Here is a 16706-nt window from a genome sequence, read left to right as displayed (position 1 = left end):
AGAGCGCAAACACCAAATCACCAAGGGAGGAGGCAGAGACAGATCAGCACCAGGTCAACAGGCTGGATCAGAAACAGACAGATGGGGGGCTAGGGGTAGTTGAGGCCTTCAGTAGGACTAGGATGCAGAGATGCTGGCGGCCAGAGGAGGAGCGTGCTGGGCATTGAGTGGACAGCTGCTGCTGTGCCCACTCAGCCCCTGTACTTCTTCCCTGCTTTCCTCCCCAGGAGTCTCCACTCCCTCATCCCATGTGCCAGGTCCACAGCCTGACCAGGCACTTTCCCTATAGATGGACCTATTCCAGTCACATTCTCTTTGCTGAGAATAGAAAGCCTTTACTGAAATGACAAAAGGATGAGGAATATTTGGAGCGAATGTATTCCTTAGGACCACCCTGAAAGACCATTCCTGAGTTCTGCTACTGAAACCTCCAAGGCTGCCTTGTTGCCAGTCCTTTCTGAGGCCCAATTGGTCAGATAAATCAACGCACCCAGAATCCTTCCAATATTTTCTCTTTTACTTTTTTCTTTTCTTCATTTTCCCCCTAAGTTAACCAGAGTCCATTTCTGCTGCTAATAAGCAAATACAAACAATCCAGGCAGCTACCTAAGGTCTAGGTTCATAGGTAGGGACAGGTGTCTTGCATGCCTTGTTGGCCTCCCCACCTTGGCCTCCCCTGCTTGTTTTTGTGAGTTTTCTGACACAATCTAAGAAAATTGTTGGGCCACTGAACAGGCAGTGTTGGAAAGACAGGGGCATAAGGTGAATCCCAGGCTTAAAGACAAGCTGCTACCAGAATCTAAGAACAGAGATGAGGCAAACCAGTGCCACTTCCTCAAAACTAGTGCACGCCCAGCCGTCGTTAGCACAGTGTGACTAACTTTACATTCCACAACCTTAAGAGAATCTGAGGCAGCATGGAGTGAGAGAAGTGAGGGAGCATGGAGTATGGCTAGGGGACCACCAGGACCCAAAGCCTTGTTTTGCCTCTGAGAAGCAGTGTGAGCTTGGAAAAGTTAGTTAACCTCTCTGCTCCATTTTCACCACTTCTCTAAAATGGAAACAATAATAGTACATATATCTATCTCATGGGGCTGTCATGAGGATAAAATAGTTTGGTATTTATAACGTACCTAGAATCATGCTTGGCACATAGCAAGGGCCATATAAGGGTTTGCTAAAATAAATAATGTTTCCCCTAAGACGAACTTGGGAACCTGAGGTGATTTAGCCTGGAAAGGAAGTCTTTTGAAAAAGACAAGAAAATCTCTCAATAACAAATATGAACTTTGCCTAGCTAACCACATGCCATTTGACACCGAGAAGAGGATCAAAGGAAATCAGCCAACAGGGCCCTTGTGTCATGGTTGTTTGGGGTCAGTTCCATCAATTGACCCTTATTTATTTTGTTTCAGAAGAGGAGGATAAGGCTCCCCCAAGGGCAATGAGGCTTTGGTCCAGTGGTCCATGCAATGACAGGCTATCTTAAACCACAAACAGAGGACTTCCCTGGTGGTACAGTGGATAAGAATCCACCTGCCAATGCAGAGGACATGGTTTCAGATCCCTGGTCCAGGAAGAGTCCACATGCCACAGAACAACTAAGCCCGTGTGCCACAACTACTGAGCATGCACTCCAGAGCCCCCGAACCACAACTCCTGAGCCCACATGCTGCAGCTACAGACACCCCTGTACCTAAAGCCTGTGTTCCACAATAAGAAAAGCCACTGCAGTGAGAAGACTGTGCATTGCTAGCCCCTGCTCACCGCAACTAGAGAAAAGCATTCACGCTGCAATGAAAACCCAGGGAAACCAAAATAATAAAATAAATAGATAAATAACAAAATAAAAAAAGAAAACCCTGCAGACAAAGAGGACAGCCCCACCCCCTCAGGTCTGGGGACTCTGTGTGCTGCCTGGTAGAGTAAGGCATACCAAGGGACGTCATCCTTCTCTCTCTTTGCCATCTCAGCCGCTCACTTCCTGCCTCCCCCAGTAGTGGGGTAGCTTTTTCCCTTGGTTATGGGCACACAGGTGGCAGTATGAGCTCTGCCCAGGCAACCTGCTGTGGGGCAATCTCCCTGGATCACAGCTAATGCCTCCTTTTCCAAAGAGCCCATGCTCCAACCATCACTCATGGGTGGAGAGTCCCCACCACCTCAGTCCCTGTGGCTTTTTGTTGGCATATTTAGCCCTCTGCTCAATGAAGATGGGTTGTGTGCAGCATGAAAGCCAGACAAAGGGAACAAAAATGGGGACTATCCATGGTGATCTGATAACGGTTAAATGAATTACTAGAGCTAGAATTGCTCTTGGCATCAGCCTCCACTTCATTGTTCCTATTTAGCTAGGGAACAAAAATGGGGACTATCCATGGTGATCTGATAAAGGTTAAATGAGTTACTAGAGCTAGAATTGCTCTTGGCATCAGCCTCCACTTCATTGTTCCTACTTAGCTAGAAGTATTTGTGGTTCAGCCTGTCAGCAGTTACTTTTTGCTTTTTCATTAGATGGTTTGCCCTGACCCACTTGCTGAAAGTTGCTCGGGCAAAGAATCTTTCTCTCCACTGACTTAGATGTCAAACTGCTGGTGGCAGAACCAACAGAGGGTTTCCATGACCCCACCCACCCACCCACCTACCCACCCCTGCTTTGTTCCCACTATGTCTCCAGAACCATCCCCTCTCCTGGCACTCGTGAGCCTCACTGGCTGTGGCCTGCACACCCAGTCAGTCTCCAATTCCCCCCATATTCCTCACTCCAAATGTCTTCCATTTGCCCTCCATTCCTGGCCAATGCACATTCCCCAGGCTTTGTTGGGGTTATTTTAAGACCTTCCTAGACCCTAAGCATTCTTACTTCTGGAGTCTCCACCCCACATCAAAGCAGACATCCTAAACTGCATCCACTTCCCATCATTGAATATAATTTCCATCTAATAACAGAGGAATTGAGTTGCATATGACTGACATATGACTACTTTTTATATACATTTAATTAAACATTTTAACTGCAATTTTAAAGCTTTCTTTTTATATTTTAGAGCCAGAATTTTTTTAAAAAGGAAGACACTTTTTCTGGCCCCTGAGAATCTGATCTTGGGATTTGTCAGCCTCCATAATTGCATGAGCAAATTCCTTGTAATAAATCTCTTTCTTTTGGGTTCTGTTCCTCTGAAGAATCCTGACTAATATGGTACCTCAAGCCTTCAGCCTCTCATCACACATTCTACTCTGGGGCTTCTGCAAAAACCCTATGTCAGGAAGCAGAATGTGGAGGAGAAGGTTTCCAACTGCAATTCCTTCTCTCAGGAAAAAAATGAGGTATTAATCACAGTATCATTCTTTTATTCTATGTATAAAAAAAAAAATAGAAATACTCAGCCCAAATTTTAGCTGGCAGAATTAGAATAAGAGTTTCTACCTAATCCAGTAGAAATGTGGGGGAAATAAAACAAGGTAGCAAGGAGTAGGAGAGGTGGCAATCGTGTCTGTTAATTGGAATTTGGGGTTGACTTTGAGACTTTTTGTGTTTATGTGTAATGTGACTAGGACAGGACCCTACTGGAAATTACAGGCAGGGAAAATTACCCTTGTTGGGCAGGATTCCTTTGCAGACATCATCCTTCACTGCTTCCAAACTCCATCAACAAAATCAAATATAATGCATGTGTAATAATTATGTAATAGATGAGTTGCAATTGACTAGCTGACATGTTATTGCTTTTTGACAGATATTTTGATAAGTATATTTAATTATGTCTACTTTCAGTTCTTCTAGTCGAACAGAGGACAGAGCTATAACTTAGGGCAAGAGGAACTAGCTGTGTGTGTAGGAGGCAGAGGCACATTTGACCCCTGAAACAGCAAGTGTCAGAGCCCCTTTTACTACCTTGGTGCTGGGGAAGGCAGTGTTATATGACCCTCAGAGGAGAGAGGATCCTGGTCTTCGTTCTCAGCTCACAGTTTTGGTTTAGCCCCTAAGATAGTACAGCTTGGTCTGATGACCAGGATTATGCTCATCGTTTTTCTACACTGAGACAAAAACAAAAGGCAAAGAAAGGAGGCAGCTGGCCCAAAGTCATCCAAGTGATGATGTGATGATGAAGAGAAGGAGGAGAAAGACAGTTTTACTCACTTCTGCTACATGTATGTGCATATACTACTCGTAACCTTCACAACAATCCTATGAGGTACATGCAATCATCCTCCTCTTGTGGTTGAAGGAACTAAGACTAAGAACAATTGATTAATTTGATCCTGGTCACATGTTTCTAGCGCTTGAGATGAGATTTAAACCAATATCTGCTTAGCCCCAGGTTTCCCTGGTGGCTCAGACGGCAAAGAATCTGCCTGCAATGCAGGAGACCTGGATTCGATCCCTGGGTTGGGAAGATCCCCTGGAGGAAGGCACAGCAACCCATTCCTGTTCTTGACTGGAGAATCCCCATAGACAGAGGAGCCTGGCAGACTACAGTCCATGGGGTTGCAAAGAGTCGGACATGACTGAGTGACTAAACACAGCACTACTTAGCTCCAAATACTGTGGCCACCTGATATGAAGAGCCGACTCATTGGGAAAGATCTTGATGCTGGGAAAGATTGAAGGCAGGAGGAGAAGGGGACGACAGAGAATGAGATGGTTGGATGGCACCACTGACTTGATGAACATGAGTTTGAGCAAGTTCTGGGAGATGGTGAAGGACAGGGAAGCCTGGCATGCTGCTGTCTATGCAGCCGCAAAGAGTCAGACACAACTGAGCAACTGAAAAACAACAGCTTAACTCCAAAGTCTTCATGCCATTGTTGGATACGTTTCTCTTTTCCCCTCTATTTATAAAAAATAAAGCCTACCTGAACTGACTGTCTAGCAGCTAACCTCTCTTCCATGAAATTGTGGATTACATTATCCCAGAGTAAGTAATTGGAGGAGAAGCATTTTTCTAGAAGCTTCTGGTTTTGACTTCAGCTGTCATGGTAGTTACTCAAGGCTGACACAATGCAGCTCTCATTGGTTTAACTATCAGGGAGCCTTGAAATTACCCTCCACTCCTCTCCAAGGCCATACTTCACAGTCTGCAAACTGAAGACTGGGCTGCTCTAACTCCTACTCATGTCTTTCCAGCACTGCCTGCACCATTTCTGACTGGGGAAGGCTGTGTTTTTAAACATACTTTTGCATTCTAACTGTCTCTGTCTTGCCCTGTCTGATTAGGCCAAGCTGTGGCCACAATTGTGTATAATTAGTCAACTTCACTCACTGTCTCTTGTGTTTACAGTTCTCTGCCCAATTCCAAGTGACAAACGGCTCTCCAAAGCCATGGGCTTGACCCCAGATGACCCTGTGTTTGATTGCCTTCATCTCAGTACACGGGTCGGCACTCAGAGATTCCCATAGCTCTTGCTCAGTCGGTAATTAATTTCCATGTGAATTCATGGGCCAGTTGGCAGAACTGGGCCATTGGGCACATTGACAGCACAGACGGGAGGCAGCCTATGGCAGCCACCATATTAGAGCAGGTCACCAGAATGTTTACTTCAAATAAAGACCCGTACTTAAGGGGACATTGCCCACCCAGTGCCAGGAAGGTAAAACACCTACTAAGAATTCATATCCCAGGGTTCTCAAGAAAGACTTCTCCTAAAAGCAGAAATTCAATCAGCAATTCTCAAGAAACAGGACAGGAGTTTCCCCAGTTTTCTTTTCAACCTTCTGTTTAGTTTCTGTGCTAGCTGATGCCAATCAACTATCAACAAATGAGGAATAGTGTTAAGGTCACACCTCTGATTTCCATCTGCTAGTGTATACATCATTAACACCCTCACTTTAAGAGTTATTAGTGTATCAAGACAGAGTTTGTTCAAGACCAGTCAAGTGCAGTGAGGAGGAAAGGGTCCTAGATAAGAATTTGGAGGGCCTGGGGCTTAGACCTAATTCTGCTTCTACTTAATGTGTACTTCTGCAGCCACTTCACCTGTGGCCTCAGTTCCTACATTTGTGAAAGGAGGAGGAGGAGAAGGAGAAGAAAGAAAAGGGGGGTGAAATAAAAAGGAAGCAGTGAAGGAGAGTAAAAAGGAAGGAAGGTTAGGAGGGAAGGAAGAAAAGAAGAAAGAAGTTGAACTAGATAAACATTTCAAAATTTCCCTCCAGCTTCCCACTTTGTGTATTTCAAGGCTATGTTACCAGGTGAATAAACATTTAAAACTGTTATATTCTCTTGATGAATTGAGTTCTTCATCATTTTGGAGTGACTTTACCATTGGAAATACTTTTTATTAATAAGTTTTTACATTTTTAATTTTTTAAAATAAAACACTTTTAATTTTTATCATTTTTGGCTCTGCTGGGTCTTTATTGCCACATGTAGGTTTTCTCTAGTTGTGATGAGCAGGCTTTTCATCGTGGTGGCTTCAGAGCACAGGCTCTAGGGCACAGGCCCAGTGGATGTGGTGCATGGGCTTAGCGGCTCCTCGGCATGTGGAATCTTCTCAGACCAGGGATCAAACTCGTGTGCCCTGCATTGACAGGCAGATTCTTAACCACTGGACCCCCAAGGAAGTTCTAGAAATATTCTTTGCTCTGAAATTTACTGACTATTAATATAATGATTCCAAATTTCTATTGCTTAGTATTAAGATTGTACACATTTTCCCATCTTTTTTATTTTTCACCAATTTGTGCTGAATATTTAAAGTACTTTTTTTTTGGTATAACACAGGAAACTATAGTCAATATCTTATAACAATCTATAATGGAAAATAATTTCAAAAATAATATATGTATATATGTATAACTGAATCACACACAAAAAAAGAATTCTACTTTTTGAAATTTAGTAATGTTTATCTTATTTCCAGTTTTCCTAAATGTCCTATGGACATCTAATAAAAATGTATGAGATATGAAATTTTAAATATATTTGTGTAGGATATAAGATTAATATAAATAGAAATCTATTATGAGGCTTCCCTGGTAGCTCAGATAGTAAAGAAACTGGTTACAATGCAGGAGACCTGGGTTCAATCCCTGGGTCTGGAGGATCTCCTGGAGAGGAGAATGGCTACACACTCCAGTATTCTTGCCTGGAAAATTCCATGGACAGAGGAACCAGGTGGGCTACAGTCCATAGGATCACAAAGAGTCAACACGACTGAGCGAATAACACAGACAGAATGACATCATTCAAGATGATCCTATTCTTATTTTTTCTGCACTTGATAAAATATTCTCAGAGAAATGTTTTAAAAAAATAAAATAAAGTGGTCTAGTATTTGTATATAACTTAGGTATATCTTCCTACACATTTTTTTTTAAATAAATTTATTTATTTTAGTTGGGGGCTAATTACTTTACAATATTGTAATAGTTTTTGCCATACATTGACATGAACCTCATCTCTAGATTACTTTTGATACCTAATATTAATACAATGTAGGCTTCTCTAGTACATCAATTGGTAAAGAATCTGTCTGCAATGCCAGAGACCCAGGTTCAATTCCTGGGTTGGGAAGATCCACTGGAGAAGGGATAGGCTACCCACTTCAGTATTCTTGGGTTTCCCTGGTGGCTCAGCTGGTAAAGAATCTGCCTGCAATGTGGGAAACCTGGGTTTGATCTCTGGGTTGGAAAGATTGCCTGGAGAAGGGAAAGGCTACCCACTCCAGTATTCTAGCCTGGGGAATTTCATGGACTATATAATCCATAGGGTAGCAAAGAGTCGGGCACAACTAAGTGACTGTCACATTCACTTTCATTAATACAATGTAAATGTTATATAAATAGTTGCAACTACAATGTGCAACCTCAAAAACGACAGAATGATCTCTGTTCGTTTCCAAGGCAAACCATTCAACATCACAGTAATCCAAGTCTACGCCCCGACCAGTAATGCTGAAGAAGCTGAAGTTGAATGGTTCTATGAAGACCTACAAGACCTTCTAGAACTAACACCCAAAAAGATGTCCTTTTCATTATAGGGGACTGGAATGCAAAAGTAGGAAGTCAAGAGATACGTGGAGTAACAGGCAAATTTGGCCTTGGAGTATAGCATGAAGCAGGTCAAAGGCTAACAGAGTTTTGCCAAGAGAATGCACTGGTCATACGAAACGCCCTCTTCCAACAACACAAGAGAAGACTCTACACATGGACATCACCAGATGGTCAACACCGAAATCAGATTGATTATATTCTTTGCAGCCAAAGATGGAGAAGCTCTATACAGTCAGCAAAAACAAGACCAGGAGCTGACTGTGGCTAAGATCATGAACTCCTTATTGCCAAATTCAGACTTAAATTGAAGAAAGTAGGGAAAACCCCTAGACCATTCAGGTATGACCTAAATCAAATCCCTTATGATTATACAGTGGAAGTGAAAAATAGATTCAAGGGATTAGATCTGATAGACAGAGTGCCTGAAGAACTATGGACGGTGGTTCATTACATTGTACAGAAGGCAGTGATCAAGATCATCCCCAAGAAAAAGAAATGCAAAAAGGCACAAATGGTTGTCTGAGGAGGCCTTACAAATATCTATGAAAAGAAGAGAAATGAAAGGCAAGGGAGAAAAGGAAAGATATACCCATTGGAATGCAGAGTTCCAAAGAATAGCAAGGAGAGATAAGAAAGCCTTCCCCAGTGACCAGTGCAAAGAAATAGAGGAAAACAATTGAATGGGAAAGGCTAGAGATCTCTTCAAGAAAATTAGAGACACCAAGAGAACATTTCATGCAAAGATGGGCAAAATAAAGGGTAGAAATGGTATGGATGTAACAGAAGCAGAAGATATTAAGAGGAGGTGGTGAGAATACACAGAACTATACAAAAAAGATCTTCATGACCCAGATAATCATGATGGTGTGATCACTCACCTAGAGCCAGACATCCTGGAATGCGAAGTCAAATGGGCCTTAATAAGCATCACTACCAGCAAAGCTAGTGGAGGTGATGGATTTCAAATCCTAAAAGATGATGTTGTGTAAGTGCTGGACTCAATATTCCAGCAAATTTGGAAAACTCAGCAGTGGCCACAGGACTGGAAAAGGTCAGTTTTCATTCCAATCCCAAAGAAAGGCAATGCTCAAACTACAGCACAATTGCCTCATCTCACATGCTAGCAAAGTTATGCTCAAAATTCTCCAAGCCAGGCTTCAACAGTACATGAACAACAAACTTCCAGATGTTCAAGCTGGATTTAGAAGAGGGAGAGGAACCAGAGATCAAATTGACAACATCCGTTGAATCATCAGAAAAGCCAGAGAATACCAGAAAAACATATACTTCTGCTTTACTGATTATGCCAAAGCCTTTGACTGTGTAGATCACAACAAACTGTGGAAAATTCTTCAAGAGATGGGAATACCAGACCACCTAACCTGCCTCCTGAGAAATCTGTATGTAGGTCAAGATTCAACAGTTAGAACCGGACATGGAACAATGGATTAGTTCTAGATAGGGAAAGGAGTATGTCAAGGCTGTATATTGTCACCCTGCTTATTTAACTTATATGCAGAGAACATCATGCGAAATGCTGGGCTGGAAGAAGCACAAGCTGGAATCAAGATTTCCAGGAGAAATATCAATAACCTCAGGTATGCAAATGACACCACCCTTATGGCAGAAAGTGAAGAAGAACTAAAGAGCCTCTTGATGAGAGTGGAAGAGGAGAGTGAAAAAGCTGGCTTAGAACTCAACACTTAAAAACTAAAATCATGGCATCCAGTCCCATCACTTTATGACAAATAAATGGGGAAACAATGGAAACAGTGAGAGACTTTATTTTGGGGGGCTTCAAAATCACTGCAGATGGTGACTGCAGCCGTGAAAGTAAAAGATACTTGCTCCTTGGAAGAAAAGCTATGACCAATGTAGACAACATATTAAAAAAGCAGAGACATTACTTTGCTGACAAACGTCTGTCTAGTCAAAATTATGGTTTCTCCAGTAGTCATGTATGAATGTGAGAGTTGGACTATAAAGAAAGCTGAGCACCGAAGAATTGATGCCTTCATTGGAAGGACTGATGTTGAAGCTGAAACTCCAATACTTTGGCCACCTCATGTGAAGAGTTGACTCATTGGAAAAGACCCTAATGCTGGGAAGGATTGGGGGCAGGAGGAGAAGGGGACGACAGAGGATGAGATGGCTGGATGGCATCACCGACTCGATGGACATGGGTTTAAGTAGACTCCAGGAGTTGGTGATGGACAGGGAGGCCCGGTATGCTGCAATTCATGGGGTCGCAAAGAGTCGGACACGACTGAGCGACTGAACTGAACTGAACTGTGGTGTTGTAGACAACTCTTGACAGTCCCTTGGACTGCAAGGAGATCAAACCAGAAAATCCTAAAGGAAATCAGTCTTGAATATTCATTGGAAGGATTGATGCTGAAGCTGAAGCTCCAATACTTTGGCCACCTGATGCGAAGAACTGATTCATTTGAAAAGACCCTGATGCTGGGAAGGATTGAAGGCAGGAGGAAAAGGGGATGACAGAGGATAAGATGGTTGGATGGCATCACTGACTCCATGGACATGAGTTTGAATAAGCTCCGGGAGCTGGTGATGGACAGGGAAGCCAGGCATGCTGTAGCCCATGGGGTTGCAAAGAGTCGGACACAATAGCAACTGAACTGAACTGAGAAAGATTATCTGCTGTCATTCTTACCTATGCTCCTCAGGGTCTTTCTTCTCCAGCTTTTAACATGTTTTTTTCCTTAACATTGATTATGATGTTACTTGGTCTAGTTTTCTTCATGTTTCTTGTGCTTGGGGTTAATTGCACTTCTTGGATCTGTGGGTTAATAGTTTTCATCAAATTTGTGAAATTTTCAGCCATTATTTATTCAAGTATCTTTTCTTTTTCCCACTCTTTCTTGTGGGGACTCCAATTACAAATATTTTAGGCTGCTTAAAGTTTTCCCACTGATCACTAATGCTTATTTCATTTTTTTAAATTATTTTATGTTTCATCATTTCATTGTGGATAGTTTCTATGTCTTCAGATTCCTAAATGTTTTCTTCTGCAACATCTAATCATGATTTTTTGCATGGCTGGTAATTTTTATTTAGATGTCAGTCATTGTAAATTTTACCTTGTTGCATGCTGAGTATTTTTATACTCCTATAAACTGAGTTTGTTTGAGGGCACAGTTAAGTCAAATGAAAAGAATTTGATATTTGGGTAATCTTGCCTTAAGATTTGTTAACAGGGACAGAGAGTGCTCCTTATAGAACTAATTATTTTCCACTTTGAAGGCAAGACTCTTCGATGTACTAAAGAACTCACAAAACTCAAAGAAAATAATCCAATTTTAAAAAGCAAAAACACTGAACAATTGAACATACAATTCTCTTATCTATCAAACTGTATATATGGCAAAAGGCAGAGAAACATGTGCCCAACATCATCAGTTATTAGGAAAATGCAAATTAAAATCACAATGAAATGCCACTACATGTCCATTAGAATGGCTAAAAAAAAATTAAATGACTGTATCAAGTGTTGGCAAAGATGCAGAAGATTAAGAACACTCTTGCACAGATGGAGGGCATGTAAAATGGCACAACCACTGCCAGTTTCTTAAAATTTTAACCATGTAGCTATTCTACTCCTAAGTAATCACTCTAGAGAAACAAATGAGTACCTGTAACCTACAAAGATTTATACATGAATGTTCACAGAAGTTTCATTTGTAACAGCCCCCAAATTGGAACCAACCAATGTCCATCAACAAGTGAACAAACAACTTGTGGTTACCTACACAATGAAATACTACTCATCAATAAAATGGAAAGAACTATGGGCACACTTTACAACTTGAATAGATTGCAAAATAATTATGCTGAGAAACCAAACAAAATAAGAGTATATACTGTACGATTTCCTTTCTATCACATTCAAACATATGCAAACTACTGTAAAAGAAAACAGATCTATGTTTCCTTGAGGGCCTGAGGATAGGGGGCTCTGGAGGAGAAAGGAGAAATAGGAGAGAGGATTGCAAAGGAGCATAACAAAACTTTATGGGGGAGGTAGTGGATATGTTATCTTGACTGTAATGATGATTTTATGAGGCACACATATGCCAAAACTTACCAAATTGTATACTTTTTTCTTTAAAAAAATTTTTTGGCCATGTATGTGGGATCTTAGTTCCCTGATCAGGGATCAAACCTGCACCTGCTACTTTGAAAGTGCGGAGTCTTAACCACTACACTGCAAGAGAAGTCCCTGTATGCTTTAAACGTGTGATGTTTACTGTGTTTCAATTATATCTCAGTAAAACTGTCAAAAAAATATAAGAGCTAACGAAGTGGGCTTCCACTGTCCAATTTTAGGATAATCTGTGCTAAAAGATTAACAATACTGGCATTGGATAGAATACAAAAATTACCCATGAGTCCACAGTGACACCAAAAAAAAGAAAGAGAGAAATAGGAGGAAGAAAATGTGATGGGTTCTCTTTTTTACAAAAGAATGCCAGCCAATAAGCACAAAAGGAATGACAAAATCAGAAAATCACTATTTATGAACTCCAAGTTTAATAATGGATCCAGGTAAGGATGAACCATAGATGCCAAAATATTGGATGAAAGCAGGTCTATAAATATTAGCCTACTCATCAAGATAAGATTAAACTCAATATATACACTGTATTTAAAAGCATAAAAAGTACATAATACTTCAGGAGGATTTCTAGCAAAAAGGTCAAAAAAGGAGGGGAGCTGTGAACCTTTGACACATAGAGATCAGGCTCAGGTGGCTGGAAAATTCATTACATGGGAGATAACTACCCTGACCCTACCAGTTAAATGATAACAAACTTGTGTGCCAAACAAGTCCTGAAATTCTTTGGATAAAGGTTGCTGGGTCGTCAAGGGAGGAGGTGCAGATACTGACATTTGGAAGTCTCCTGGAGTCCATGGAATCAGTCAAGTCCCAGGGAGGTGCGTCAGGTGAAGGCAGCTCTGTTTCAATTGCTCTTCAAACAATTCATCTGTTTGTTATTATTGGGTCACAAAAACAATTACTTGATTTATGACTGAATTCCCACTAGACTGTTAGTACCAAGAAAGAAAGAATCTGGTCCTTACTTGCTCCTCAGAATTTAATAGGGTGCCAGGTGTACAGTAGGAGCTAGTTAAGAACTTCTGAAATGAATGGATGAATGAATGAGTGAATGAATGGAGATAGCAGATGTGTAGTCAATCAGTCAGTTTAGTTGCTCAGTCGTGTCCAACTCTTTGCAACCCCGTGAATCGCAGCACGCCAGGCCTCCCTGTCCATCACCAACTCCTGGAGTTTACCCAAACTCATGTCCATCAAGTCAGTGATGCCATCCAGCCATCATGTAGTCAATATCATTTTTTAAATTTTTGTTTTATTTTTAACTGTAGGATAATTATTTTACAATAATGTGATAGTTTCTGCCATACATCAACATGAATCACCCATAGGTATACATATGTCCCCTCTGTCTTAAACTTCCCTCTCTATCCCACCCATCTAGGTTGTCACAGAACACCAGCTTTGCTTCCCTGTGTCATATAGCAAATTCCCACTAGCTATCTACTTTACATACGGTAATGTATGTGTTTCAAAGCTACTCTTTCAAATCATTCCACCTTCTCTCTCTCCTACTGTGTCCAAAAGTCTGTTCTGTATGTCTGCATCTTCATTGCTGTCCTGTAGACAGGCTCAACAGTACCATCTTTCGAGATTCCAATATCATTTTAACTGAACCTCCCTGTGCTAGAGCTAGCTACTAGATGCCCTTGTAAGTACCATGTGGCAGAAGCCTGGCCTGTTCTGTCACTGATTTAACTACAACCCCTAGAACAGCAGGGCTTCCCAGGTGGTACTAGTGATAAAAAAAAACCCCTCCCCCCACCAATGCAGGAGACTTAAGAGACACAGTTTCATTCCCTGGGTGGGGAAGATTCCCCTGGAGAAGGGCATGGCAACACACTCCAGTATTCTTGCCTGGAGAATCCAGTGAACAGAGGAGCCTGGCCAGCTATGGTTTATAGGGTCGCAAAGAGTCAGACACAACTGAAGCGACTTAGCACAGCACAGCACACATCTAGAGTGGGCTTCCCTAGTGGCTCAGACAGTAAAGAATCTGCCTGCAATGCAGGAGACTCAGGTTCGATCTCTGGGTTGGGAAGATCCGCTGGAGAAGGGACTGGCTAACCACTCCAGTATTCTTGCCTGGAGAATTCCATGGACAGAGGAGCCTAGTGGGCTACAGCCCATGGGGTCACAAAGAGTTGGACACAACTGAGCAACTAACACTTTTATCTTTTCTTTCACTTTCCTAGAACAGTGCCTGGCACATAGTATGCCTTCAATAAATATTTTCCAAACTTAGAGTGGTTATCTCCGTTAGACTGAAAACTTTGCAACGGCAAAGACAGTCTTTGAAATCCCTCCAGTGACAAACACAGAGCCCTGCATATGGCAAGGGCTCATTAATTATGTAAGAAGGAGCAAATAAATGAATGATGAATAGTTGAATCTCATCCATACTCCCTTACCAAACTGAGAGAAGATCACAAACATTCCAAGGAGAAGCAGCTCAGAGAAGGTGGAGATGAAAAGGACTTTGAGAGACAGCCCTGGTGGCAGTGTGGAAAGAAGGCCAGGCTGGTGGGAGTCTAGCCTGCAGACAGAGGACTGGACCCTGCGAGCCTAACTCACTGTGGTCCCCTCCTCTCTGCAGCCCCTAGGGTTGGACACATTCTGACTTTGCCAGGAAAGTGCCACCCACAAACTCCTACTTCGCCTCCAGAGAGTGTCCGTGGTCAGTGTTTCCTATTCGGCAGCCAGGCTGACTGAGCCCTTGGCCAAAGGGCTCCCCAAGGAGGGCTCTGTGGAACCCAGCAAACAGTGAGGGTCATCTTTACTTAGTCTGTGAGAAGAAATGGTCCAGAAAAAGAAAGACCATCATCTAGAGAGCCATCAACACCCCAGGATTCTTTTTGGAGCTTTGAATCTGAAAGTGGAGGTTTCATTAAAACATCAACCAAATTTAAAGAAAAAAATAAAACAAAGCAGACGAATTCAAGCTAACCTTCCTGCTAATAAGCTTACAATTTAAGGAAATGTTATGCTCTGAAATAGGGCATGTTTGAGGGAATCACACAGTTGTATTGTTCATACAACCCTGTAATTTGTTCTGGACACAGTGCTGCCTGTGGCTGCATCTCAGATCTCATTAGAGCAAATGCTGCCGGAACAGGAAACTTCTATCTATGATCAAAACTACAAACAAGGGCTGACTCATGTAAGTTACTCTTTCAACAGCTGAATTCCAATATGGAGAAAGCACTCTTACCTAGAGTTTATAGTCCTGAGTTTAAATTCATCCAAGCTCTTAAATTCAGAGTTTCTAACAAGCAGAAAAGGCAGACCACCACTTTCCTCCATCCCCACCTGCAACCCTATGAGAGAGCCGTGACAGACTAAGAAAAACTCCACTTTGATTCAGACTGCAATGGAGTTGATTAGTAGGCCATCCAAAGAGATCAGCAGTTCCTACTCTATCAGATCATTGAAAAGAAAGAAAAAAACCCTTGCTACCCAAACTGTGGATCTTCAACCAGCAGCAGCAGCATCACCTAAGGATTTTTAGAAATGAAAATCTTTGTGACCATGAATAAGGCAATGGTCTCTTAGATGTAACACTGACATCACAAGCTACAAAAAGAAAAGTGGAGGACTTCCCTGATGGTCCAGTGGTTAAGAATCTGTCTGCTAATGCCAAGAACAAGAGATCAATCACTGGTCCAGGAAGATTCCACATGCTGAGGTGCAACTAAGCCCATGAACCACAACTACTGAAGCCCACATGCCTAGAGCCTGTGCTCTGCAACAAAAGAAGCCACTGCAACCAGAAACCCCAGTACCACAATAAAGAGTAGCCCCCACTCACTGCAACTAGAGAAAGCCCATGTGCAGCAATAAAGACCCAGGGAAGCCAAAAACAAATAAATTAATATTTTTTTAAAAGACTAATTCCAATATAATGTGATATAGATAAAGTTTAGATGTAATTCAGGAAAGAAGTGCTTCTATTTTTTAAAAAAAGGAAAAATCAATAAAGGAAATATCATCAAGTTTATGCCTTCAAAGAACATTATTAAGAAAGTGAAAACAGAACCTCCAAAATGAGAGAAAACATTTGCAAATCATGTATCTGATAAGAATCTAATATCTAGAATATATAAAAAACACAACTCAACAGTAAAGACAACCAATTTTTTAAATGTGCAAAGGAATTAAATAGACATTTCTCTAAAGAAGATATATAGATAGCCAAATAAGCACATGAAAAGACGCTCAACATTAGTTATTAGGGAAAAGCAAATCAAAACCACACTGAAATGCCATTTCATACCCACTGGGAAGACTATCATAAAAAAAAAGTTCATACAATAGCAAGGGTTAACAAAGATGTGGAGAAAGTGGAACTGTCACACATCCCCATTGCTAATGGGGATGTAAAATGGTGCATCCACATTACAAACTAGTTTGGGAGTTCCTCAGAAAGGTAAACATAGAGTTACCATGTGGCCCAGTGATTCCACTCCTAGCTATATATCCACCAGAATTGAAAATATATGTACACCAAAAATTTGTACACAAAGTTCCATGTTAGCATTATTCATAATAGCCCAAATGAGGAAACAATCCATTTGTTCATTA

This window comes from Giraffa tippelskirchi, chromosome 1 (assembly GCF_054371585.1).
Source record: "Giraffa tippelskirchi isolate mGirTip1 chromosome 1, T2T-mGirTip1v1.2.pri, whole genome shotgun sequence".
In the NCBI taxonomy this organism is placed as follows: domain Eukaryota; kingdom Metazoa; phylum Chordata; class Mammalia; order Artiodactyla; family Giraffidae; genus Giraffa; species Giraffa tippelskirchi.
Note: the sequence above shows the minus strand (reverse complement) of the source record.